The sequence below is a fragment of the Anomalospiza imberbis genome, chromosome 18 (genome assembly GCF_031753505.1).
Source record: "Anomalospiza imberbis isolate Cuckoo-Finch-1a 21T00152 chromosome 18, ASM3175350v1, whole genome shotgun sequence".
Lineage (NCBI taxonomy): Eukaryota > Metazoa > Chordata > Aves > Passeriformes > Viduidae > Anomalospiza > Anomalospiza imberbis.
The window spans coordinates 8,372,175-8,396,942 of record NC_089698.1 but is presented as its reverse complement, the minus strand read 5'-3'; the positions used below and the strand labels follow the sequence as shown (position 1 = coordinate 8,396,942).

The following is a 24,768-nucleotide window of genomic DNA, read 5'->3' as shown; positions in this document are numbered from 1 at the left end:
TCTTGTCCTCATGTTAGGTAAAAATAATAGGAAAACCACCACCAAATTCAGCTGTACATAAAATCTTTTTGCTTTCTTCATGTGTATGTACTTAGAGAGGCAGTGTGTATAGTATGCATAAGTAATTAATGTTGCAAGCTGGAAGAATGAATTATTGTCAGATGGAGGTAGAGCATGCAATATGGTCAAGTAAGCAGTTCCAATAATAGCTGTGCTTATAGAAGCAAAATGTAATAGAGGGCAAACTCTACAGGTTGCCAGAGTGGTGTCAGTGTGGAGCTGTGTTGCCAGTTGGTGACCAGGGGACAGCAGAAGGATTGGTTTTAGCGGAATGCTTTAAAGCTTATGTGTTACCACATGTAATGAGATTGCTTCTCAAGCAGTGGCACTTAAGCAAAGGGCAGACATAATTTTTGCTTGATTTAGTTGGTGGAAGTCTAACTAAAAAGCACCTTTTCCTCCCTCCTAGCTTGGCATTTTCTCAGTGAGTGAGAACATGTTCTAGATGAACGTGAGCCATGTCCTGTTGTTGCTGGGACAGCTGGATCTGGGTTACACGTGCCTCTCCACCTGAGAATTTAGCTGAAAAAAATGGAACTGTAGTAGAGCAACTGGGCAGTGCAAACTCCCCAGAAACTGGCACTGCCCAGGGTAAAGTACAAACCCAGGGAGCACTTTGATTTTGGACAGGTCACAGCAGTGTTTTTAATAAGTGTGGCAGAGAAGATAATCACAAGAACTACAAAAATACTCTTTTCCATCCAAAGTGGACACCAGAATACTGGGTATGTTGTAGCCCAGCTCAAGGCTGCCCTTTAAATCCAACAGCCATGCAAATACCACTCTTCATACTGTATGAGAGAAAGAAACTGCAGAGCCCTTGAATATATGCACACAGACATCGGTGTGTATTGGCTGAGTGTCAGGGGCCTCAGAATCAGTGCCACACACTCAGGCACACACAGAACATGCAGGCACACACTGACAGGGCAGAGTCCCCAGAGGGTTTGCTCCCTCCCCTGCCCACCTCTTCACAAACAGGCAGAGTTCAATTCCAGACTGCCCAGCATACAAAGCAGATAAAGACTGGCATGGAAGAGCCCATGGGCAGATTGGCAGCCTCAGTAGTTACTGATATCAAAGGTCACTGAATGCTAAAAAATAAATATGCTACAGTGCCAGCAGGGCACTTGTGACCCAAGATAAAAGGTTCTCTACCACCAGAGATATATTTTCATATTTGTTACCTATATGAACTGTATTTACTGTGATTTTCCAAGTGTTCATGAAAATATACAGCAGGGAAACATGTTTTGCTTGATGCTGGCAAGGGGATCTGCTTCAGAAGCCAGACCCTCTCACTCTAGTATACACTTTGCTGTTTTCATGGGCACCCCTGAGCTGCAAAGCAAAGAAATTCACTATTTATGATACTAGTGACTCAGAGTTCTGATACTTCTCATTCTATTTACTCTTCAAAAATGTGGTTGGATTTTTCTGTCCTAAAAGCACTTTTCTTTTTGAGTCTGACTTCATTGGTGCTGGGATAAGTTGTCTGAAATTACTGCACTGAAGCCACTGGAATGATATGGGTGAAAGGGAGAGAGACTCCAGCCCACTGCCTGACATTGTTAAACAAGGTTATAAACACCATTGGTCAGTTCATATTCATCTTCTGTGATTAGTGCCAGCGGCAATGGAAAGCCTGGCCAGTCATTTCCTACCGTGTAATGCAAGGTGACTATAGTTCAGGGGACAAAGAACACGAGATTGGGGTTTTTTCAGGGACAGACAGAGGGCTGGTTATGAATGTTTGGGGCGCTTTAGTTTCATTGTTGTCTGCATCAGCACCAAGGGCTGAGTGGTGCTTTCTTGCAGATCTCCAGTACCAGTTCAGAGGTTTTGCATGGGAATGGGGAGTTCTCTGCTCACCAGCTCTCTGCTGCTCCCTCTTTTTAGTATTTGCATTGGTTTTTTTCTTTCTGTTTCTCTTAGAGGCACAAATCTCCAGCAGCATTCTTGTTTTAGCTTAAGGACAATGCAAGTAAAAAAGCAACACACTAGAATCCCAGTTAAAGGTGGAATTCCTGGTGCTCTTCTTTTGCCCTTGGGCCAGTGCATCATTTACAGCAGCTTTTAGCCTGCTCTAACCAGTGATGGGTGACAGGATGGTGCAGGGACAGGCAACTGCAGATATCATTGACTTGAACTTTTGAACACAAAAGACACCACAGTGGCTACCTAGTACCACCCATATGGTGCTCACAGGCTAAGAGTGTCCCTAGCAGGACTCTGGGCTGAATCAGAGGAAAATATTTTCAACTTTTACTTCAATTCTGGTGACAAATTCAATGTTCTAAACCCTAATGCTGACCCCACTCCTTGGTATAACATTTGCCAATTAACAGTCTACTTATCCAAAATGTGCACTGAAGATCAACCTTGACACAGAGAGTAAAACAATAGACATCATCAACACTATTTGCTGAAAAATATCTTTACCTTCTCAGTAAAAATGTAGCATTTTTCAGTGGCTTTGCAAACAGTGGAAAAGGATGCAGAGCAAGAAATATTGCACTCATAATTCAAATAAAGATACAAATAAAGAAATAATTCAAATAAAGAAACAAAGGAGTAAATATTTGTTCCAAGTGCTCAGACAAACAAGGGCTGAAGGAAGATTCTGGAGTGATGAAGGACCAGAATTGTGTGGTTGTGAAACCAGTGAACAACAGCAACCCTGCCCTTTGCATCCTGCACAACAGACACGCTGCACTGGCTCTCCCAGAGGATCCTGAAGGAAATCACTGCACCTTCATGCATAGCAAGTACTCGCTCGCTCCTAGGGGCTGAGCTAGGGGAGAGCTGGATACACAGGAGAAAAGGGACTGGAACAGCTGGGCCCTTCTGCTAGCTCTTTCCCTTCTCCTGGAACCTTTAACAGCACACCTAAAAAGGCTTGGGCTTTACTTTGAGATTTGGGAACTTGCACAGAGGCTGAGAAACAACCTGACGCGCCTTGGGCTGCAGGATTCCACATCGGAAACTGGTTAGAGCACAAGCATTTCTGCATCCCACTCCTCTGCTTAGATGAGCAACCCACGCCTCTATAAATCATCCAGGAGGCACTCAAGTTACTCCAGCTTTGTGTGCGTGCAGTAAATCACAGAGCTGTGCTGAGGGGGGACCCATCTGCCTGCTGGCTGCCAGGGCATTGAGCAGGGCTGATGCTGCTGGTGGTGACTGAGCTGCCACCATGCCCTTGCTGGTTTTGAACAGGGCTTGAGTCTTCTGGTACAAAAAAGAGTTGCTTTTTCCTTGTCTGTTCTTAAACATGCATTCCAGCTATCTTTCCATCTGTTATGAAACACTCAGGATAAGATCAGTGAGGAACCTGTAGCAAGCTAACTCTGACAATTTCTGGATGCTGCAAATCTTTTGGCACTTATCTCTTCAATTACTGTCTTGAATATGCAATAGAAACTACATTTTCCCACTCCTCTGTAGTTACTACACTCCCCTTGGTGGGTGTTCCCAGCCCCTGAAACTCCTGTCTCCTCCATTATCAAACATTCTGATGTGCTGCTGACTGCTCTGTTCTTTATCCTCTCAGTCCTTTTTGACCCCTTGGTTCTCTATGGGGCAGCCAAGGGGGTGGCTTCAGTAAGGAGTAAGCCCCTGTTTCTGACAGTTCGCTGCTTGAGCAAATCAAGTGAAACATCTCACAAGAAATTGATCTCACTGTCTCCACTTGCATTGGAACTGAGAATATTGTTTTATTCTCTGTAACCACAAATGCTTTGAGACTTGCCTAATTGAGATGCTACAGCTCCTTTTCTGCAGGGATTTTAGCAATGGAAATCACCAGAGGCAATCTTGACTTACGGCAGGCATGTTTTCTCTCTTCTTCGGAAATTACTTTGCCCAAAAGGGCACAGATTTTTTGGCTTTCAGGAAGTGAAGGCATGAGCAGTGAGAGAGATCTCAGTGACAGAGTGAGGAATTTGCTTGTTTTGTTACTGCAATTGCATGGCTGGATTTTTATTAGTTGCAATGTCTGTGCTCTGCATAGAACAAAGTATGAGTAGTGCGGGACAAAAATGCTTCCAGGGGCACTGGCAAGCCATATTAATGGTCATCTTATAATTACAATAAACGTAGTTAATCTATTATTTCATTTCATCATTTATTTTTCTTCTAAAAAAGCAAGAATGAAATAAAATATTAGAGCAGGAAAGCAATCTTTTTTAAGATGAGCCAATACACTGTTAAAAATGTGTGTACTTATATTGATGTTGCTGCTCGTTCTGCTTTAAACAACTGGCTGCATTTTGTTCTTAATTACAAATTAATGGACTTGTATGCACTTGTCTACATTGGAGACCTCCAAGTGATTCTGAGATGAGGGTGAACTGAGTTTTTTTCAGTCAGTTGAATTGAAATTACTTACTACTTGAACAGCATCTGCAACAGCGTAAGGCACGGAAGCAATTTTTCTTTTGTAAGAAGATGAAAAAGAAATAAAGAAGGAGTCAAAGAGTAAGCGGGCTGAATGGGCCATTAGCACCAAACTCTAAAGATGTAGAAGTCAAATAGGATAGAAAAGCCCCATAAATTTTTACAACTCCTCAGAGAAAAAATCTGTGATTATTAAAACATGAAACCTTGCTTTTCTAAAATGCTTAAAAGATTAATATAGAAATGTCATACTGTGGCTGCTGGAGGGATTATCCTTAATGGGAATGTTAGAAGTTATTTTAATGTAAAGCAAACATAGCCACCAAAGAAAGATCAAAAGTGAAACAAATTCAAGGCACTTAGTTTCAGGAAAATGAAGTTTTTCAAGAAACTATTTCTACTCTGTTAATCAGAATGAGTAAATTCTCCATAAATACTGTATATATATGACATAGAAAGTGATGACCTCATCTAATTAGTCATTACCTAATCCAATCACTAGCACAAGAACAAGTCTTAGGTCTCTTCTATGAAAAAATTTGTTCCCTTTTTGGCTTGAGAAAAAGTATATTTTTGCTAGTGCACATTTTTGTGAGGTCATGTGCATATGCCCAAATAGCTTTGATGATAATCCACCATCCATGGGCAGGGGAAGGTCGGTCACATGGCACAGTGAGCTCCCAGAGTTTGTGGTCTTTTCCATGCAAGAGCAAATTCAGTGACTTTTTATTTTCTTTTCAATCTAGCATTGTTACTTTTTTTTTTTAATATAAACTGACCACAGAGCAATACACTGCTTTGGTCTCTATCTAAGCCTTTGAAGTCCAAATAAAAACTACAGTGTTGCTAATTTAGAGCAAAAAAAAAAAATGTCACGTTTTCTTTGCTGTTCAGGACAGCACTTAATTTGCTGTCTGTCCTAGTTTGGGCAGTGCTGCCACCAAACACCTGATTCCGTTAGACCCAGTTAGCAGCACCAGACTATCAATTCCAGGAGCAGTAATTGCTTTACAAATTGTGCCACCATCGACTTGTTTTTTCCGCCAACACGAGGCACAGACCCACACTACAGCACACAGCAGTGCTCACACATTGCTGTCCTTGTTCCCCTGTAAAAGGGTTGGACTTGCAGAACACAGTTTCTTTTAACAGTTATTTCTAAAAAGATCCATCATGCCAATACTCAGCCCCAGACTGCTGGCTTTGCTAAAAAACTTTCCCAGTAAGTAAGAAAGTGCTAAATCATTCTGTGCAGTGTGAAAATTCACTTGTTCAAAGTTTAGTGTCATACATGACAGCAAGGTTTTACAGGGTGATAAGAATTTTTTTTTTTAAGTAATTGCCAATAATTATAGGGAAGTTTTTTCACAACCTGCCGTCTCTTTCCCTTGTCTTATCCTGGACACAGAAATAAATATCACAGAAATTAATGTTATTTTTACTTTCTTGCGGCCCTGCAAGCAGCCAGCCCTCAGTTTGTTGTTTACACAAGGTACCACCACCATGTGCTGGTTACCAGTTACCAGTCAACAGAAATTTTGCTTCAAGCTGGAGTCCATTTTTAAGAGCTCTGTAAGCACCAGAGAGCCCTGACAGGAAGGTACTGCAGTGCCTGAGGTGTGTCGAGGACTCAGTGCATGGGAGGAAGGTCTTAGTTGAAATACAAGAATTTATTTGTCAGAATTTACCAAACTCCTAGCAGTTTTTGGTGGAAGATTCTAAAATGTGTCCTAGAATATCAATTGTAGACTTTTTGAAACAGGGGCCAGAATTTACAGAACCAAATATTTCATTTATAACATAAGACAAATTTACATTAGTTATGCACCAGAATTGTACCTAGCAACTCCTCTTAGAATTATTTTCATTTTCCTGCAATTCTTTTTTAAAATATGAGAGTGTAGTTCTTATCTAGCAGCTTTTCTCCAGATAGTCTCAGGAAATGCTCTGTTAAGATAAAATGGAAATGCCATAACTTCCTGATGTACACTCATTTTAAGCTACCAAATCCATTAGTATGTTCCTCACCAATCTGGTGCCACGATGACAAAAGCAATCCATTTTTTTGTTATGAGCCATAGGCTACAAAGCACGTCGTACAGATAAAGTGGCTGTGACAAAACACTCGAGCTGTATTGAGCAAATGTGCACCATCCTAAAACACAGGGCTGTAATTCTTACTTCTCTGGTGTCCCTTTAATTTGCAACCATGTAGAATAGCAGAAAAAAAAAACAATTAGCATGTTCTACTCCCTCATTAAAATATGATTGCTTGATGATGGTATCAAATGCAGGGTAAGAGCCATTGCACAGAAGCTCAGGATTTGCAGCCTTGCCTTGCAGAGCTTCTGCTCGTTCTTACACACCTGTGCTCAACGCCAAATGCACAGCTACAGTAGCAGGTTGGCCAGAGAACTTGATTTACAGGGTTGTGGGATCCTACCTGTGAACATCTTCCTTCCTCAACTGCAGTGTTCACTGCTCATTAGCTTCCTGCCTCCTCTCATCCCCACACTGTGTTTCCAAAAGCACTCCTTTTCATGACTGACTTGCTAGTTGGGCACTGGGCTCACAGAGCTGAATGAAGAAATTTTCTAGTTCCAAGTGCCAAATGTAGAGTGACAATGCAGGGATCCTGTGCTGCCCCACTAATGAGCTGCCGTCCTGATGGAGAGGGTGGGCATGGAGGGGACAGGACAGGGCTGCAGTTTGTTCAGAAAGAATCATAATTCTGTTCAAGTCACTTCTAGCAGGTGAGCTCTACGAGTGGCAGCCATGGAGCCTGTGTTCCACTCATCTTACATGCTTAATCCTTGTCCAACCTGCTGACACTGCCAGAAAGACAAGGTGCCATCTGTCCATGTATTTTTTTTTTTTTATGTGAACATGAACTTGGTGGGTTTCATGTCTTTTCATTCAGTGACTCCAAATCAGTGGAATGGGAAGTTCCAGTCACTTCCAAACTGAACACTTCAATGTTTAATGTGTGCAAACACCCTGTGTGTATGCTGGTACCTGTGTTTTGTATCTGACACCCATTTCTGCATTCTGCCTCAACACCCATGGCACTGAATCTTCTTGAAACTGGAGGATGACACACTGAGGGATGTGTTGTATTTCTTGATGTCACTGCCAAATGAGCTATCACCCTAACAATGTTGGTATTCCTTTTTTTCTGATGTCTTCTGATTTTCTGAGCTCTTAGCATGACACCCAAGACCTGGGTGTGCAGATGCCACTTAATATCAAAAAGGGGGCTAGACTGTATCTATTTATTATCCAGAAACTCAGGAATTTGGATACAGAAGCAAAATAATATGTTGAACAGGATGGGATTCCTGCTAGACCAGAGCTGAGCTCAGCAGCAAGGAGATTCTGAAAGCTATTTTTCATATATTAATAGCAGTACAGGACAATGGCAGAGTTTTTAAAATGTGCTTTTCACAACTTCTTGAAAATGTAACCCAAGGAGAAGTGGTGGTGTAGCACAGGTGATGCAGTGCTGAACAAAGAGTGAATCCCTCGCTGCACAGACTCCTGAGCCGAACACCAGGTTTCATAAGGATGGTCAGACACAGCATCTTCAGCTTCACAGCAGTTTCCAGACTCTCGGTGGCCCTGGTTCAGCTCTCATGGCACCACTGATGCTGGCATGCAGCATAGGTTGGCAGGTCTCACCAAAGTCAGTGGAGATCGGCTGTGGGGAGTGATGCAACCATTTGGGAAATCAGGCACAACATATTCTAGGAAGTGTCTTAAGTTTGGAGCTGTCTAAAGCCATTGAGATTTTGCAGCACTTTCCATGCAGGGCACTACAGTTTCTAGTGTGGAAAAAATAAGGGACTGACTCTTCCCTGCATGTAAGTGACTTGTGTTTCTGTTTACACCTTCACACAGAGAGTGATCAGAGTTACCAATTCAGCTGGCTGATACCTCAGAGCCAAAGCAAGGGTATGAAAAGAATAATAAAGAACTGGGCCCTGAAATTTCCAGTTTAGTTTGTGAATTGTGCAGATCTCGTCCATACATATCCTCTGTGTATGGCAGCTTTGCACTTGGAAAAACTACTTCTCCATAAAAGAATTTCATTCTGGAAGTATAGGCAAGTAAGTGGCAGTATGTTGGTGTGAGAGGGAGAGGGATGCAGCAGGACACCATTTGGGGATTGATCTGACAGTGGCAACAAAATGGGAGTCACTTGGACAGTGCTCTATCAATCCATGAGATAGATATTCATTAGGAACCAGACTAGAGCTGAAGGAATATTTAAAAAAAAATAAATTAGATTAAATTTCCCAGCAATTGTGCACACCCTAAATACCACCTGCTGGAACTGGACCTCATAGATTTGCCATTGCTGCTTTAGAAACACACGTGGCTGTGCTCTGGCTGCTTGACATGTAAAAACTGGCACAGGGGTGTACTGTAATTGTGGGAAGAGGATTTATTCCACCAGCAGGATTTGTGCACAACACACAGTTAGTGTCTGGTGATCAGAGTATTCACTAGCAGAGTGCATGCAGCGAGAATGAAATGCATCTTACAGCCATCCCTTTATTTTAAAGCTGTAGCACACTGTGTTTGGATGCAAGCCCAGGCACGGTTCTATGTAAGATCTTGTTTACCCTTTCATCATGAGCGTTCCTGCAAACTGCTGCTTTCTCACTTTCAACTCGTTTTCAGTTTTACATGGGGATGGTGAGGCAGGTTTCTGAAAACACAGTGGCAAATCAGTGACCTCACAGTGTGCTGTAAATGCCAGGAGCCCTGTGGAGATACAAACACAATTAACCATGTAAAGTGAGATATAAGAGAGGAACCTGCATGTAGAAATACAGCAAGGGAGTTGGGAAGCTGTAAAATAGGGACTTGAGAAAAGTCATGAAAAAGGAGAAATTCCTCATTTTCTTGTTCACATCTTTTCATCAAGAAGCAGAGTGGTATGGTAAGGATGCAGAATAGCATGGAGGGCTGAAAAATGATGGCAGGAGCTTCCAGGCTGCTCCCAGGCCCCAGAGCAGAATGCCTTGCCAGGGCAGCAGTGCATCAATGCAACAAGGCAGCTCAGCACAGCTATAGCACAGCACAGCTATAGCACAGCACAGCACAGCACGGCACAGCACAGCACAGCACAGCAGGGCACAGCACAGCACAGCACAGCTATAGCACAGCACAGCACAGCACAGCACGGCTGTAGCACAGCACGGCACGGCTGTAGCACAGCACAGCACGGCACGGCTGTAGCACAGCTATAGCACAGCACAGCACAGCACAGCACGGCTGTAGCACAGCACGGCACAGCACAGCACAGCACGGCTGTAGCACAGCACGGCTGTAGCACAGTACAGTACAGCACAGCACAGCACGGCACAGCACAGCACAGCACGGCACAGCACAGCACAGCACAGCACAGCACGGCACAGCACAGCACAGCACGGCACGGCACAGCACAGCTATAGCACAGCACAGCACGGCTGTAGCACAGCACAGCACAGCACGGCACGGCACGGCACGGCACAGCTATAGCACAGCACAGCTATAGCACAGCACAGCACAGCACGGCACAGCACAGCACAGCACAGCACAGCTGTAGCACAGCACAGCACGGCTGTAGCACAGCACGGCACGGCACAGCACAGCTGTAGCACAGCACAGCACGGCACAGCACAGCTGTAGCACAGCACAGCACAGCACAGCACGGCACGGCACGGCACAGCACAGCACAGCACGGCACAGCACGGCTATAGCACAGCACAGCTATAGCACAGCACGGCACAGCACGGCACAGCACGGCTGTAGCACAGCACGGCACGGCACAGCACAGCTGTAGCACAGCACAGCACAGCACGGCACAGCACGGCTGTAGCACAGCACGGCACAGCACAGCACAGCACAGCACAGCACAGCACGGCTGTAGCACAGCACAGCACGGCACAGCACAGCACAGCACAGCACGGCACAGCACAGCACAGCTGTAGTACAGCACAGCACAGCACAGCACAGCACGGCTGTAGCACAGCACAGCACGGCACAGCACAGCACAGCACGGCACAGCACAGCACAGCACAGCACAGCTGTAGCACAGCACAGCACGGCTGTAGCACAGCACAGCACAGCACAGCACAGCACGGCTGTAGCACAGCACGGCACAGCACGGCACAGCGCGGTACAGCGCAGCACAGCGGTCTCCTGACATCTTGTGGCTTGGCCGCAGAGCACAGCCATCCCTTCCCCCACATCCCCAGGCACGGGTGTCAGCTGGAGCTGACCTTGGCATTAACTGCAGCCACTGGAGAGCCTTATATATCCCTGCATTCCTCTCACAAATACAGGGCCACTGCTTTTCCTTCCTGGGCTAGAATGAAGGAGTTCGGGTTAAACTGTTTTCCCCGGCACTTGTGCACGATGCTTACTCAGATTTACACCAAAGAGGCACCTAAATTGGCATCTAACACAGATGAAGTCTACTTAAACTGGATCCCAGATTCTACATCTGCCATTAACTGGTGGAACAAAACCCAGATCCAAACATCCCAATTTTGGTGTAATGTCTTTAGCTCCACCAGCTCACTGATGCAATCAGGGTCTGCTGATCAGAATTGTTCATTTCTTTTGGTTGCAGTGACCCAGCTTCAATGCCAGTCATGCATGGTCTCTAGAGGGAAGGATAGGAATTTTAAGTATTTAATAAGGTGCAGTTATTTTTAGAGATTGATTACATTGTTTAAAAAGCATGGATATCCAGAATGTTAAATTTATACACATACAGAAACCCACATAATGCAGTCCTAGCCTCCATTGTCTAAAAATATAGCTGGCTTTGGAAATATTTATGGTAAAGTCCTTTGTCTCCTCTAAGGAACTGAGACTGACTCTGGTATTTGCCAAAGTTACTCAGTTTCAGAACTGGCAAAATGATGAATATGCTGAATTGTGTAAGCAGCGAAATCAAGTAATTTTCCTGGTGTTGGTCCCGATGAATCTCCTCTGGGTTACTCATTAGACCAAGCTCTTACTCTGGGCTTAATTTGCAGTGGGAGGGGCAGAGGACAGCCGGAGCTGGGGCTGGAGCTTTTGAACACCATGGCTGGGACTGGTGAAAGCTCAGGCTGGAGTTATAGAGCTGTGGAATGATGAGGAAGGAGGAGGAAATGAACTTCTCAGCTTTTTTTTGCAACTGTATTTCACACATTTTATTCTACAGATTGGCAAAATATGGTGCTGAGGAAAAGACACATTGACCATTGGTTCCCTGGCAGCCCTGTGTGGAGGAGCTGCTTCCCCGCCCTGCTCCCTTCCCTCGTCTAGGAAGCATGGTTCAAAGAGGGAAGGAAATGACATGGAAAAGGGAGAGAGGGCTCACGCTGATGTGGAGCCCTGGGGGGAAACCTGTGGCCAGCATTAGGACTTGAGAAAGATTATCAGCACTTTCCAAGATGCTTAGCAGGAAATACATGGAGAAAGTAAGATGGTCAGTTTGTAAGTAAGATGGTCAGTTTGTAAGTAAGATGGTCAGTTTTCCATTCTCCTCCCATTCTTTTACAGTTTGGAAGTTAACCTCTGAAAACACCCTCGTGCAGAGATGGCAGCAGAAGCAGACAGAGCAGTGTGGCTGGGAAGCACTGTGAGAAGCTGAAATCTTTTTCCCTCGTGTCTGTGGGATTTCCAGCACATCTGCATTGTAGGGAGGTAGGCACACCTGTTTGGATACCACTGCAGCCTCCTCTTCACCATTTGGATACACACAATTCCAGCGAGGGCTGTTATGGGAAAGCCAAGGAGTTAAAAAAGCTTCAGCTGGCTGGTTTGAGTTTGAAAAAGTGTGGAATGGAGAAAGTGGCACTAACACAAGAGGTTTCTCCCACTGTTCTCTATTTTTCAATATACTTAAAGCTTGTAATTTAAGAAAGATCCAAAGGAGTAAACTTTCACACACTTCATACAATGCTTTTGAATGTGTCACAGTCTTGGCTGAAAACAGAAACTGAGCTAATGGGCAGATGCTGTGGTCTGTGATGAAACTTGCACTAAGGTTTTAGAAGATAAATTGCCCCTGACTTCATGTTACCCACACGACAATTACGGTTACTGCAGCAGTGACAGCAGGACAAACAGACCATGTCCAGTTCAGCTCTATCAGTCCCTTTGTAAAAGGCTGCTGCAAGTAGACAATTGGCTATTTGTGGCTTGTGGCTCCTCTCTCAAGAGAAGTTATAAACTGAAAGTTACACCAAGTGTTATACAAGGGGGACACAATGCACAAAAATTGAAGGAATTAAAATTATTTTTAAAAATACCCACTTAAAAAATGCAATTATATAAAAATGTGTGTGTATTCACACACCCACATGCAAAGCCACACATATGTGAAAGCATGTTTCATTGAAATTTCAAAAGAAATTGCATTTTTGAAAATATATATTCAATGTTCTGTTGCTGCAAACCAAAGTCATCTGTTTATTTGACAGCTAAAGAGGGTGAAGGCAGCTGCAATTTGAGCTTCTCTGCACTGGCCAGCTGTAGCTTAAAGCCAGCAAACCGGAAGGGGGAGGTGAATTATCCCCACTAGTTTGTCTTAGAAGTGGTCACTGTACAGGATAGCTCTGGAATTCCAAGGGTTATGATTCTACCAGGAACTGTTGGGCTAATATTGTTTTATATTTTCTTAAAGCCAAATGGTGTCTGTAAGCTCAGCATCAGGCAACCTCCAGCACCACACACTGGCTCAGGGCCACCAGTACCAGATGCATCCAGAAAACCAGAAACAAATGCACCAGAAACAAATGCATCACTTGCTTTTTCCATACTTGCCATTTGTTTCTCTCGGTTGTCTTTGAATCACTGTCAAGATGCTGTATGAGGTATTACAAACACCAGGAGTACGGGATCATTACCAGAAAGTAGAAACACCAAGCAGATCAGGTCCAGCTCCTCAGAGTGTTTTTAGAGGATGCCCTCCTCTTGATGTGTATCTGGGAGACAGAAGTGTTACCTTGCTTCAGCAGCTGCCTGTGCAGAGCTGGCACAATGGCGTGGACAAGGGCCTTATTTGAATGGGCAGCAAGAAGAAAGAGAAGGAAAGGGAGGATGTGATTTATGTCCATTTCATTATTTTCAGTGACAAAATGCAGCAAATAAGCTGGTTACAGCTGGATTTCTTGGGTGAGCCCAAAGCCCAGTGTGTGTGTGTGGCTCCCAGATCGCCCCATGTGATACCTGGGAGTGGGAGCCCTCACATCAGCACACTTTTACAGCAACATGCAGCCTGTTTGTCACCACTCTGAATTGGCTGTAGTGGATTCTTTATGCATCCTTTTTCTGCACACGGGTTTTGTGATTTCCAAATCACAATGTAAAATCTCTTAACAAGCCATGTGGAAAAGCAATGTTGAATATATAAGCCTGCAGTGTGTCTGGAGGCATTGCCATATTTTTCTCTGAAGAATTTGTTTAGTTACATAAAATAAATAGACAGGAACCCTTGGGCTTTCATTTGGTGGTTCTCCCTCTGTTCTGCTTGGCTTCTCAGCTTTCAATAGATCCCAAGGTCAGGCTGTTATTTGTTGCTAGGCCAAAGTGGCAACCTCCCACCCTAACAATGCTGCTATCTTCATATCATCTGAGCTATGGGGGCCACATTGTGATGCTTTGGCAGTGTTGCTAGGGAGGTTGCTAGGTTGACTGATGTCACTATGTGGGTTATAAATTGCCTTTACCCTGCTGGCCTTAACTTGGCCCCTAACACAATGATCTAGTAGATGGCATCAAAGTGTTCAGAAGAGACATTGGAGCAACATCTTCGGATCCTGAACTTGGCAGCAAACACATGTTGGAGCCATTCAGTAATCTAAAGAAAAAACTAAACAGTTGTATGAAATGCATTCCTTCATGTCCAGAAATTAACAACATTCATGCGAAATACCCAGTTTCTACCCATATGCACGTGCTAAACCCAAGGCTTTACCTTAATGCAGGCTGTGTGCCATCTACATGCCCCACTGTTAAGAAGAGGAAAGAAGTTTTATGATGACAAAAGCGAGACCTGAGGAAACCAGGTAGGGGAACTGAGAATTTCCCAGTTTTGTGTACTGTGTATCATAATTGCAACTCTACTAAAATGTGCCACCAATGCCTTTAATAACACAAAAATGCCATTTCACATCGTGAGGTTCCTAGTTTCTGACATCAAAGGATGTTTTAATCTTGCTTGTTACAAAAAATAACAATAGCTGAAGAATCATTTTAATTGATTTTTCAACATATTACCATATTAAATTTTAAAATTCTATGTTCTGCAGAATATAAGTGTGTGTGCACACATGTGTGCTCATGTGTGCATTTCATTTGTTTTGAAAAGGAATAAATAAAATTAGATAAACATGCATGCCCTTCAGAGCTGTTCCAGTTTAATAAGTAAATACATAATTAGACAGGCTTTTCTTTATGCATGATGTCTTGATATGCAGGGCTTTAACTGCACACCTCTCATCAGCCTTAATGAAATTTATGTGGCTAAATCCCCATGCATTGTGTTGAATATACACCTTGGTATATTTGTAATTAATTTTTAAAGACTGCAGACCAGAACACAGCTCCTACAATGCCATGTGAATCCATAGGGTGTATACATATTTATAAATGTTTTAAAAATGCATATTATATTTCACCCACAGAGCATAACATCTCTGCTGGCTGGAAACATGTATTAAAGAAGGTAACAAAAATCCAGAGGAAATGTCTTTGAAAAATAGTTAATACACATGGGCTACAGCTGCCTTTTAAAGATTAATTTCTTGGCCATTTTCAATGTGGTTTTTATTATCAAAAGCCAGTGGACCATATTACCGAAATCTTGCTTTGTAAATTCCTTTTGCACTTCTTGGGCCTGTTCTGTTCCACAGAATTTGGTCCTTTCCTTGGCAGACTGACTCAGTTGTTCACTCAGAGCTGGGCCTGGGGTGTCCCAGCTTAGTGCATGTCCTGCTTGGTGTCACTGGAGGAAGCAGCACTCCTTGTGTGTGTCCTGAACAGCTAAGGGGAGAAAAAAGATGGAGATCTGAGTCTTTGTTTAAAATGTGGTTTGCAAGGCTGCAAACATAACTTTGCAGAGTCATACACATGGGTGTAGATATTTGCATGCATTAAATATGTGGAAGAGTTTAGAGAGCTGGAATCATACTTTTAAAAATGTGGTCTTATTGAAGCTGCACTAGTTCTAACTGGATTATTATAATTTCTTTCAGTTGTTGATTTCCTATAGCATTTGAAAATGAACTAAAGACTGTATCAAAAACACTTACTGCTTATTATTTTCGTTTTCCTTTTCCTGGCCTTCCCTTTTTTTTCTCTCAAGACTTCCAGAGTTTAGCTTAGTGCCATGTAGTCCTCCTTTTCAATATGGAACTGGACAGAATGTAAAAGCACACACCTCTGTGTACGCAGAAAATCCTGTCTCTGTTTCAGCCTCTATGCAGCAACGTTTCTTATACGCAAAGAATTCAGGCTCTCTACACTTCCTCAGATTCAAAATCAGACCTTTTCAGATTCCTCTTAGACCCATAAAAAACAAGGGTGGGAGTGGAGAGGGAGAATGAAGCCAGTAACTGTTAAATCCTGCCAAGTAGTAGCCCAGGGAAGAGAAAAGAAATTGCAGGCTCAGAGCTGTATTAAGCACAATAAATTGCCCTTACCCCTTAGCAAGCCATGAGAGGATGGACACTCTGCTGGGGTGGATCCCAGACATGGGCGAGTGCCTTTCCCAGAGCAGAGGCTTGTCCTCTGTGACCTTGGGCAAATCATTTAACCTCTCTCCATATCACTGTTCTGTTTCTGAAATGAAAATAAATGGCAGTAATGCACCAGGAAAGCTAAATGTGGTGGTGATTACGAGGGGCTCAGATGAGGATGAAGGTGAGATAAATACTTTAGACAGATTTTAAAAAAATCCTCTACTCCAGTGAAACCTTCAAACATTAAACTCAGCTTCTTGGTAAGACAGACAGGATGTATCCCTCAATAAACAGGATGGCTTGCATTTTATCATTGCAGTGTAATGTTTTTTTTCCAGGACACCTTTGTTCTTATTCCTCTGGTGGCACTCAGAGTGACATTTCCATATTTGCAGCACTGGTGTGCAGGACACTCCAAGGTGACTTATTTCAGTAAAGGATTCCCTTCCTGACTGGACCCATTTGTTTAGGTCTTTGTCTGATCATACAGTGTCTGCATTAACACTGAAGCATTCATTTCTTGGAAAGTGTTAAAATCTAATATGTAAATGTTGATTTTTTTTTTTTAATGTGCTCCTGGGGCTTTTTCATCTCTGCCAGAATTAAGTGCAGAGGGAATTTTTACAGCCAACTTGTAAATTCCTGACAAGAGGAGTTTATAATAGAAGTGTTGACATAACCTTACCTACAGTGACAACTGAAGCAGGTTTGTTAGGGAAGCAGCAAATAATTTCCTTGCAGGAAGGCAGAAGTTGGGCATAGAAGGTGAGGCAGCTAATTTTTTTTTCCCCGAGAATCCCCAGAGGCTATTGTGTGAGACAGCACGTGAAATGAAGCTGAAGCAAATCGCATAGCAGGCAGAAGAAACACTCTGGAATTTGCTCATTTTCATGAAGAAGGTGCAGTTATCCTCTTATATTTTTTTTTACAAGCTGTGTTTCTCCCCTCAGAGGTAATCATGAAGGTCTTACAGCAAGTCAGTGCTTGCTTTTAGCCTTACAGCTCTCTTACTTCTTTCTTTCTCCCTGAACACCTAAGGCAGTCAGGAATGAACTCTGGTGCCTCAACTCCATGCCTTCAACAGGAGCAGGAACCAGCCCTTTGTTTGCAATCCGTCTGTCTCTTATAAGTAATAATTTTTTTAAAGCCACTAAATCTTATTTCCTTGAGTCACCTGCAAGCATCCAAAACCTGAGAATTTAACCACCCAGCAATAAGATGGACAAGCCTTTGTGCAGCCAGGCTGAGCCACAATGAACATTGCTGTCACTTAAACGAGAACCAAGCCTACTGATAGAAAGAGGTGATTTTAACTTAAACCTGAAGCCAAAGGAGCATATGTAGAGTTGATTCTTGGGGCCTTTATTTCCCAAAAATCAGCAGAGGTTTTTTTAATACCTGTCAATTCTGCCCTGGACAAGGGGAAGAGAAGTTTTTCAACTCTTCTTGCAGATATAAAATCAGGCTGTATTCAGAAGTGCCTCTCCTCCACTTTCTTACACCCCTCTGCTGGCTACAACTCTCCCTGAATCTTTGGGTTTAACCTCTAAATGGTATCCTATTTCCCAAAAGGTTTAACAAAACCTTTCTTACACCTTTGCTGTGATGTTTATGTGTGGAGGCAGTGCCCATTGGCAAGTGGCAGCAAGATTTACTGTGAGCTGGCACACTGCAGAGCCTGGATGCTGGGAAGAAGGGGCAATGCCTGACTTCCTCCCTGCTCAGCCTCTGCCCTACCCTGGCATGTTTGGCAAAATCCTGAAGTAACTTTCCTGGAAAGGTGAAAGGTCAAGGGACAGAGCATTCAACATAGACTAAATAAAATAAGCAGTTGAAAGCAGAGAAAAGGAGAGCTCTGAAATGGGAAAGCCAGAACTAAACCCCCTCAGTATTTCCTAATTATCCTGGGACAGTTGTGGCCCACAGAGTGTGCAATCAAAGCACAGGAGCTGCTGCTGAGGGCAAGGGGGACTGAGCAGCACTGCTGAATGTATTCTGGGAGTGCTGATGGATTTTTAAACCTCCTTTTCACTGCAGTGTGGTTGGAAGGGCAACGTGAGCTGGTCTGGCAGGATGGCAGCGACAGGGGAAGATTAACCAGTAAGCGACCGGTTTGCACAAAATGTACAGAAAAGCAAAGACTGCAGATTGTGCATTTCCTTCTCCCTTCCCATTAAAACAATATTTTTTTGCCCCTATTCTTTTGTTTTAATACATGTTGAAATACAATCCCCAGCTCTTAGGCACTGCCAGAAAACCTGGCGGAAATACCGCGCTTGGAGCCATAGCCATGAGCTGGAGGATATGGAAAACTATCACTTTTTCCCCTGGCAAACCAAACACTCATCGGGGACGCAAGGCGCCAGCGAATGTCTCTGCTTTTTTCCCAGAAAGTTCAGGATTTTCTGTCAGGATTTCCGCTCTGGATGCCCCTGTGTGTGTGAAAGGCGGGCTGGCCGGCCCTTGAACCACGGCGGAGCAGGATCCCGAAGCGGCTGTGCCCCGGGAGAGCCTTGCAGGCGCTTGTTCAGGAGTGCCCTCTGCTGGGCTCCGCAGGGCCGGGCCGCGGTGGAGAAGGGCCGGGCCAGGGTGGAGAAGGGCCCGGCCAGGGTGGAGAAGGGCCTGGCCAGGGAGGAGAAGGGCCTGGCCACGGTGGAGAAGGGCCGGGCCGCGGTGGAGAAGGGCCGGGCCAGGGTGGAGAAGGGCCGGGCCAGAGTGGAGAAGAGCCGGGCCAGGGTGGAGAAGGGCCTGGCCACAGTGGAGAAGGGCCTGGCCACAGTGGAGAAGGGCCTGGCCACAGTGGAGAAGGGCAGGACCAGGGTGGAGAAGGGCAGGACCAGGGTGGAGAAGAGCCGGGCCAGGGTGGAGAAGGGCCTGGCCACGGTGGAGAAGGGCCTGGCCACGGTGGAGAAGGGCCTGGCCAGGGTGGAGAAGGGCCTGGCCACGGTGGAGAAGGGCCTGGCCAGGGTGGAGAAGGGCCTGGCCAGGGTGGAGAAGGGCCTGGCCACGGTGGAGAAGGGCCTGGCCAGGGTGGAGAAGGGCCTGGCTGTGCGCTCCGATCCGCCGCGCTCCCAACCAGAGTGACGCTGCCCCGCCCGCATCCGCGGCTGAGCGCTGCCTCTGCGTGATATTTATCCACGTCTAGCCCCAGCTCCCTCGCTCTCACAAAAGGACATGGCATGTAGAGTAGATTTATACCAGAAATGAAATGAACAAGGGGCAGAGGCTATTGGAGATAAGTAGGTATTAGGAGTGCGTGTTCCATCTCCTGTTCCTAAATGAGGGTAGTGACACAAAGCACTGTCAGCAACAAACCGGCCACATCCAGCACTGCTGCGTTTTGTTCTGTGCTTATGGGACTATTGGGACTGATTTCTCCAAATAGTCTTTTCAATTTTGAAAGGATCTGCCTCTATAGACAACTGCTGTGCTATCTGTATCAGGATACAGGGCTGACATTGCCACTGTTACCCAGAAGTATTTTTCTTTTTCTATTTTCCTTCTTTTTTACATTTCCCTAAAACTGTCTTCCATACCAAGCTGATGTGACAGCAGTGTGTGAAGGAAAAGCTTAGGTGGCAGTTCTGGGTTGGTCAAGGGGTGATGAGGCATCCTCTTGGCTTTCCAGATGAAATAAAGACTCAAAAATCATTCACTGAGGAAAATGTAGATGTTTTAGCCTAGCTCAGAGCAGGATGGGCAGCCACACGTCCTCTTCCAGATCTTTGTTATGAGGCATAAGAACTTTTTCTGGCAAAGGCTTTCATCTTCTGTCCAGACACTCACTTTCATGAAACATGTGGGAACTGAATAGCTTTGAAAAATTTTCCTAGAAATTGGCCATCCAATTGAAACATTACTGGGGCAAGGAACAGGCAGAAAACATGACTGTACAGTCCTCATTTTTCATGGAAGCCAAATACTGAGGGGTTGTAGCGGGTTTGATTTAAATAAGGACAGGAACTCTGCAGTCTTGTGGCTGTGAGTGTGTCATATGCTTTGGCATGTTGTACCTATTGGTGAAAGGGAGGAGGGAGTCTGAAACGTTCTTGGCATTTCCTGATAATTCTGTGTTAAATTCTTTCATGAGAGTTTTCATAAGCTTCAGTTTATGGTAAGGCCAGCACAGGCTGGGTCTTCTTCTTCGGCCTTTTTTCCTTTCCCACAAATCAAACCTGTCTCCAATTCTTCTTCCCACCTCTGCACATGTGTTCACTCTTTCTGTGACCCCAAAAGCCATTGGGAAGGAAGTGATGGGAATACTGACCTGGAGAACAGAGTGGCAGTGGAGGCCTGGGAAGGCATGCAGGTGATGTCATGGGTATGTGAAGAGATGGAATTAGGAAAAAGATGGAAAGGAGGAGGGAGAATGAAGGAATGCTAAAGAAATTAATGAAAACCATTGTTTGTGGAACTAGCATTTGACTGGAAGGATCAGGCACCAAAGTCTGTAGAGAAGGTAGCTCCAAGAGCTGAGCAGTTCTGTCAGAGGCTGTGCTCTTCGGTTATACAGAGGAAAAAGAGAAGGCTGAGTTCTGCCCAGATTTGATCCCCAATCCCCTTTTGGTTCTTGGCAAGCTATTTCAGCCTCTCCACATCTCTTCATTGTGTAAAATGAAGACAGTGCAGCTACATAGATAGGAATGAGAGCAGAGTCTTTTTCAGAGTGATGACAAATCATGGAACCATAAGGCTGGCAGAAACCCCAAGAGATTGTCTAGTCTGGCAGTCATCAAGTGTTTTAATCAAACAACTGCCCTGGAATTTTTTTTTTCTGTTCCATTGCACAGTGCCAGCAATGGTTTGAATCTAAAAGTAACCAAAAATTGTATTTTATTCTCTAAATTGAAGAAAGGCCCATGTTGAGCAAAAGTTTTCAAAAAAGCAATTAAAGCCAGATCTGCTTATACTTTAAAATAGGCACAAGTCCCGTTGTTCTGATTAGTTTTATCCTGACATCACTTACTTTCATAGATGCTTATAAATGTTTTCTTTGCTAGTTGGTCCAGCTTTGTTGAAGTTTAGTGGAACCAGTGCACAAACGGGAAGTATCCTACTCAGTATAGCTCTCAGGCTGCAGGAACTCTGCTGCAGTGGGGTTACTTGGAGATCTCCCAGCAACACTGCCAACTCCATCCTGATTCCAAACATTGCCCCCCTTATTAATCACCAAAAATATCCTGATGTTAGTATCTTTTTTTTAAATCCATTTATTTGGAAGGTCATAGAAGTTCCTCCATCTGACCAAACCTCAAGTGCAAATACCAATAACAATTATCACTCTGTACTTGAAACTATGCTGTTATTGGGAGGAACAGTCAGAACAAAGCCATGTTAAGTCAGGGATGTAATTACACAAGAAAATACCAATCAAAAATCACACCTTTTCATAATTAACTCCTGTGTGCCTGAGGAGAGGATTGCATCAATCTCCCTCCCTGTGCTCAGTCTGTTGAAATGTGCAGTAACACACCAGCACAGCTGCTCTGCAGGCAGCAGAGCACTAACCCAGCTCAGTAATGAGGATGCTATGTGGTCATCTTCTTCACATTATGTGATTCATATCCTGTACATCCAGGAAGCACTGAGCACTTTATTAGAGCTGATGAATGTACTGTAACCACTCAAAAACAGTATATTCACGAGTGCACGTGGTACTGTGGTTTCACTCTGCTGGAGACAACTGAGCAAGGAAAAGGAGTAAATAGGCACTATCATTGTAAATAAGCAGTTTCTGCAATCCTAAATGCTGGTAAAAGTTCTGTCTTTAAAGCAAGAAATTACCAGAGCTTTCTTTTGAATAGGATAAGACTGTATCTTCCTTTGGGAAAATAAAAAGGTCTGTGAGCTTGTCAAGTAAGCAAGTTCACCAAGTTACTAAGTAGTCAGTAATGTTCAAGGTTCTAATCTGTATTTTAATCCTACTGAAACTTTAACTTGGCAGTCTGGGAATGACCAAGAAAAGACTGAAAAAAGTGTCACTTTCTGAGTTACAGAGCATAAAACAAAACCTGAACTGTTAGTTCAATTTAGTCCTGAGCTTCTTCCTGATGTGTCTCTCTCTTTCACAGCTGGAAGGACCATACTTCTTTTGAAACGTGACTCATAAGGATGTTCAATTTGTGACACAAAGGGAGAGTATTGCAATTTCGATCAGAAATGTTGTAAGATACTCCTCCTTTGGAAACACAGGACAAGAGCCCTTGTGTTTTCAGCTTTACAGGATTAGGTCTTATTGACCAGTATGGTAATGCAGTGATTTAAGCTTGCTGTAGCAAAAGGGAACAGCAAGTCTTAAATGACAGAAAATTCCTGTAATTCAGAAATGTCATTTTATCACAGAGTAATAGAAATTGAGAGAAGTTTCTGAAACTTTGGCACACATATATATGTATATTGTCTATCTGAACATTTCCCCCATGAGCACAGCAGAATACACATCCTCTATGGAAACTACTCATTCCTTCACCTGGAATCCCTGTGTAAACTGTAAGATCCAAAACCTTGAATAAGGAATTGAGTTGTGAATTGTCTCTCATTTCTATGGTGTACATGAAAATTGGGGGTGATTTTTCCTCTTCACAAGCCAGTTGCCAGGAGGGAGAGCTGGCTGGAGAGAGAAATCTTGAGTTAGTGGGAAGCTGAGTGATCCTTACGTCCTACATGCCAGAATTCTAACCTCATTCAGTTACACAGAAAAATCACCTTCTGACTATACTTTTATGATTACTTTGCTTTTCTCCTTGAAACATACACTTGATCCCCCACACCACCTTCTAATTGTACATCACAGAGAGGAAAGCAATAATGTTTTGGCCATACAAACCAGCAACCAATTCCTTCTTGAAAGCTTAAATTAAGGATCAAGTATCCTCAGTGCTTCTTAAATCCACTGACCTAGCTCAAAAAATATTTACACCAAGATTCATGGATATAATTTATCTCAAACAAAAAAAGTATTAAAAACCTAAACATGTCAAATGTGCATATAAGCCAAGCCTCCCTTTGTGTGCTCCCAGAGGGTTTCCCCCCACTCATGCACACTCACCCCCCTGCTGTAAGAGATCCATTTTATAGATTCAAGGACAGCTCTCTCTACAAGAAGAAGGGACGTTGCCAAGATACCAGATGCGGTCCCATTCAAGACCACTCATAGGAGCAATTCAAGATGAAATCAAATTAGATGTGTTGGTTATACATAGCACAGCCTGCTTGGGATACTAAATGACAGAGTTTGCCAATAATTAAGTGAAATCTCAGAGATGATGAGTCCCCAGAGCTCTCTAGGTTATGTCGGTCTAATTCTAAGTGTCATCATTATAGGAGCAGAGCAAAATACTCTGCATAGGCTACAGAGCTGGAATGTTACTGTGGATATTAGCTTTTCATAGCCAGTGCTATGGGGCAGTACTGAGCTTCATTACATGTCTTCTGCTATTACACTTCCTTAACCTTTCCCTGATATAAAGCTCCTGAAACCTGACTCCCACTTAATAATTGATAGTTAGCACTTACTATCCATAGCAATATTCATATTCAAAGCACTTTACAAACAGCTCATTAATCTCTCTGAACCCCCTCCCTCTTGAGGTGTCCACTACAATTACCCTAATTTTGCAGAAAGGGAAACTGAGGCAGAAAGGTTGTGCCTTATCTTGGGGCTGAAGGACAGTGTGACAGCCAGCCCGAGTGCTCAGGATCCTCCCTGTGAGAGAGCTGGCTGAACTTCTGATGGTAGGAAGCAGGTTGTTCTCAAATTTGATGTGGGAACAGAGGTGCAAGGAGGGTTTCTCCAGCCCTGGAGAACCTCCACAGGGAACTGCTGAGCATTCCCATTGCCTGCAGGCAGTGAGGAGCCAGAGTAGCCTGCTGCTGGGTGCTGTATCCTTCAAGAAATCCTCTTCAGATCTGCCTGGGTGCATCCTGCCCTGGGAGGAGGCTGTAAGACTATGAACAGTGGAAAAAGTGCCACCTCTGAGTATATTGCGGCAAGGAAGCTTGAGCTCGCTTGGCAGATCTCACTGGAGAGCACAGGGACGGACCTGCTGAGCACTGCTCATATCCTTCCCAGCCCCATCCTCACAGGCTGCCCAGGAACCACTGTGGGCACACTTTCTATAAGGACTCAGAGCACGAGACAGGCCAGGATCAGACCAAGCGTTTCCAAAACATGCTCCCAAGAAAACCATCCTCCCCAGCCCACTCACAGCAGTACTGAGCCCTGATAGAATCACTTTACCAGGAGTTTTAGTGTTTTAATGGTGCCCATTTCCTTGGTAGCCCCTGCTCTGCTGCCAGAAAACTGAACATCACAACTGTGTTCAGAAGAGGAATTACTATTTCCAGCTTTGAAGCATTCACTTCTGATGACTTGGAGTTGAAATCATGTGGCACTGAATTTGTGATTCAGGAAGGTCACTGGCTGAACAGAAACCCTCCTGAAGAACAGGACGTGATTTAAAAAGAAATAACCTAAATATTAAAAATAAAAAGTTAATGGAGGGCAGATATGAAAAAGTCAGTCTGAAGCTAAGACTCTCAAGAAGGGCTTACTTCAAATTTAACACTTGCTATGTACAAA

General features: G+C 44.0%; 2 long non-coding RNA genes across 5 annotated transcripts in view; both read left to right on the top strand.

Moving 5' to 3' along the window:
• LOC137484756 (uncharacterized) overlaps positions 1-24,768 on the top strand; it is a 67,927-nt gene that overhangs the window by 36,942 nt on the left and 6,217 nt on the right. For 2 of the 4 annotated variants that reach the window (XR_011005018.1, XR_011005017.1), the window contains one exon: positions 12,004-13,146. The exons of the other annotated variants lie outside the window; for them this stretch is intronic. This is a non-coding gene — a long non-coding RNA (uncharacterized lncRNA). Of the gene's footprint in view, positions 1-12,003; positions 13,147-24,768 lie in introns of those variants that run through there. 4 annotated transcript variants of the gene reach the window in all.
• LOC137485001 (uncharacterized) lies at positions 13,800-14,583 on the top strand. Its single transcript, XR_011005145.1, has 2 exons — positions 13,800-14,327; positions 14,433-14,583. It is a non-coding gene; the product is annotated as an uncharacterized lncRNA (long non-coding RNA).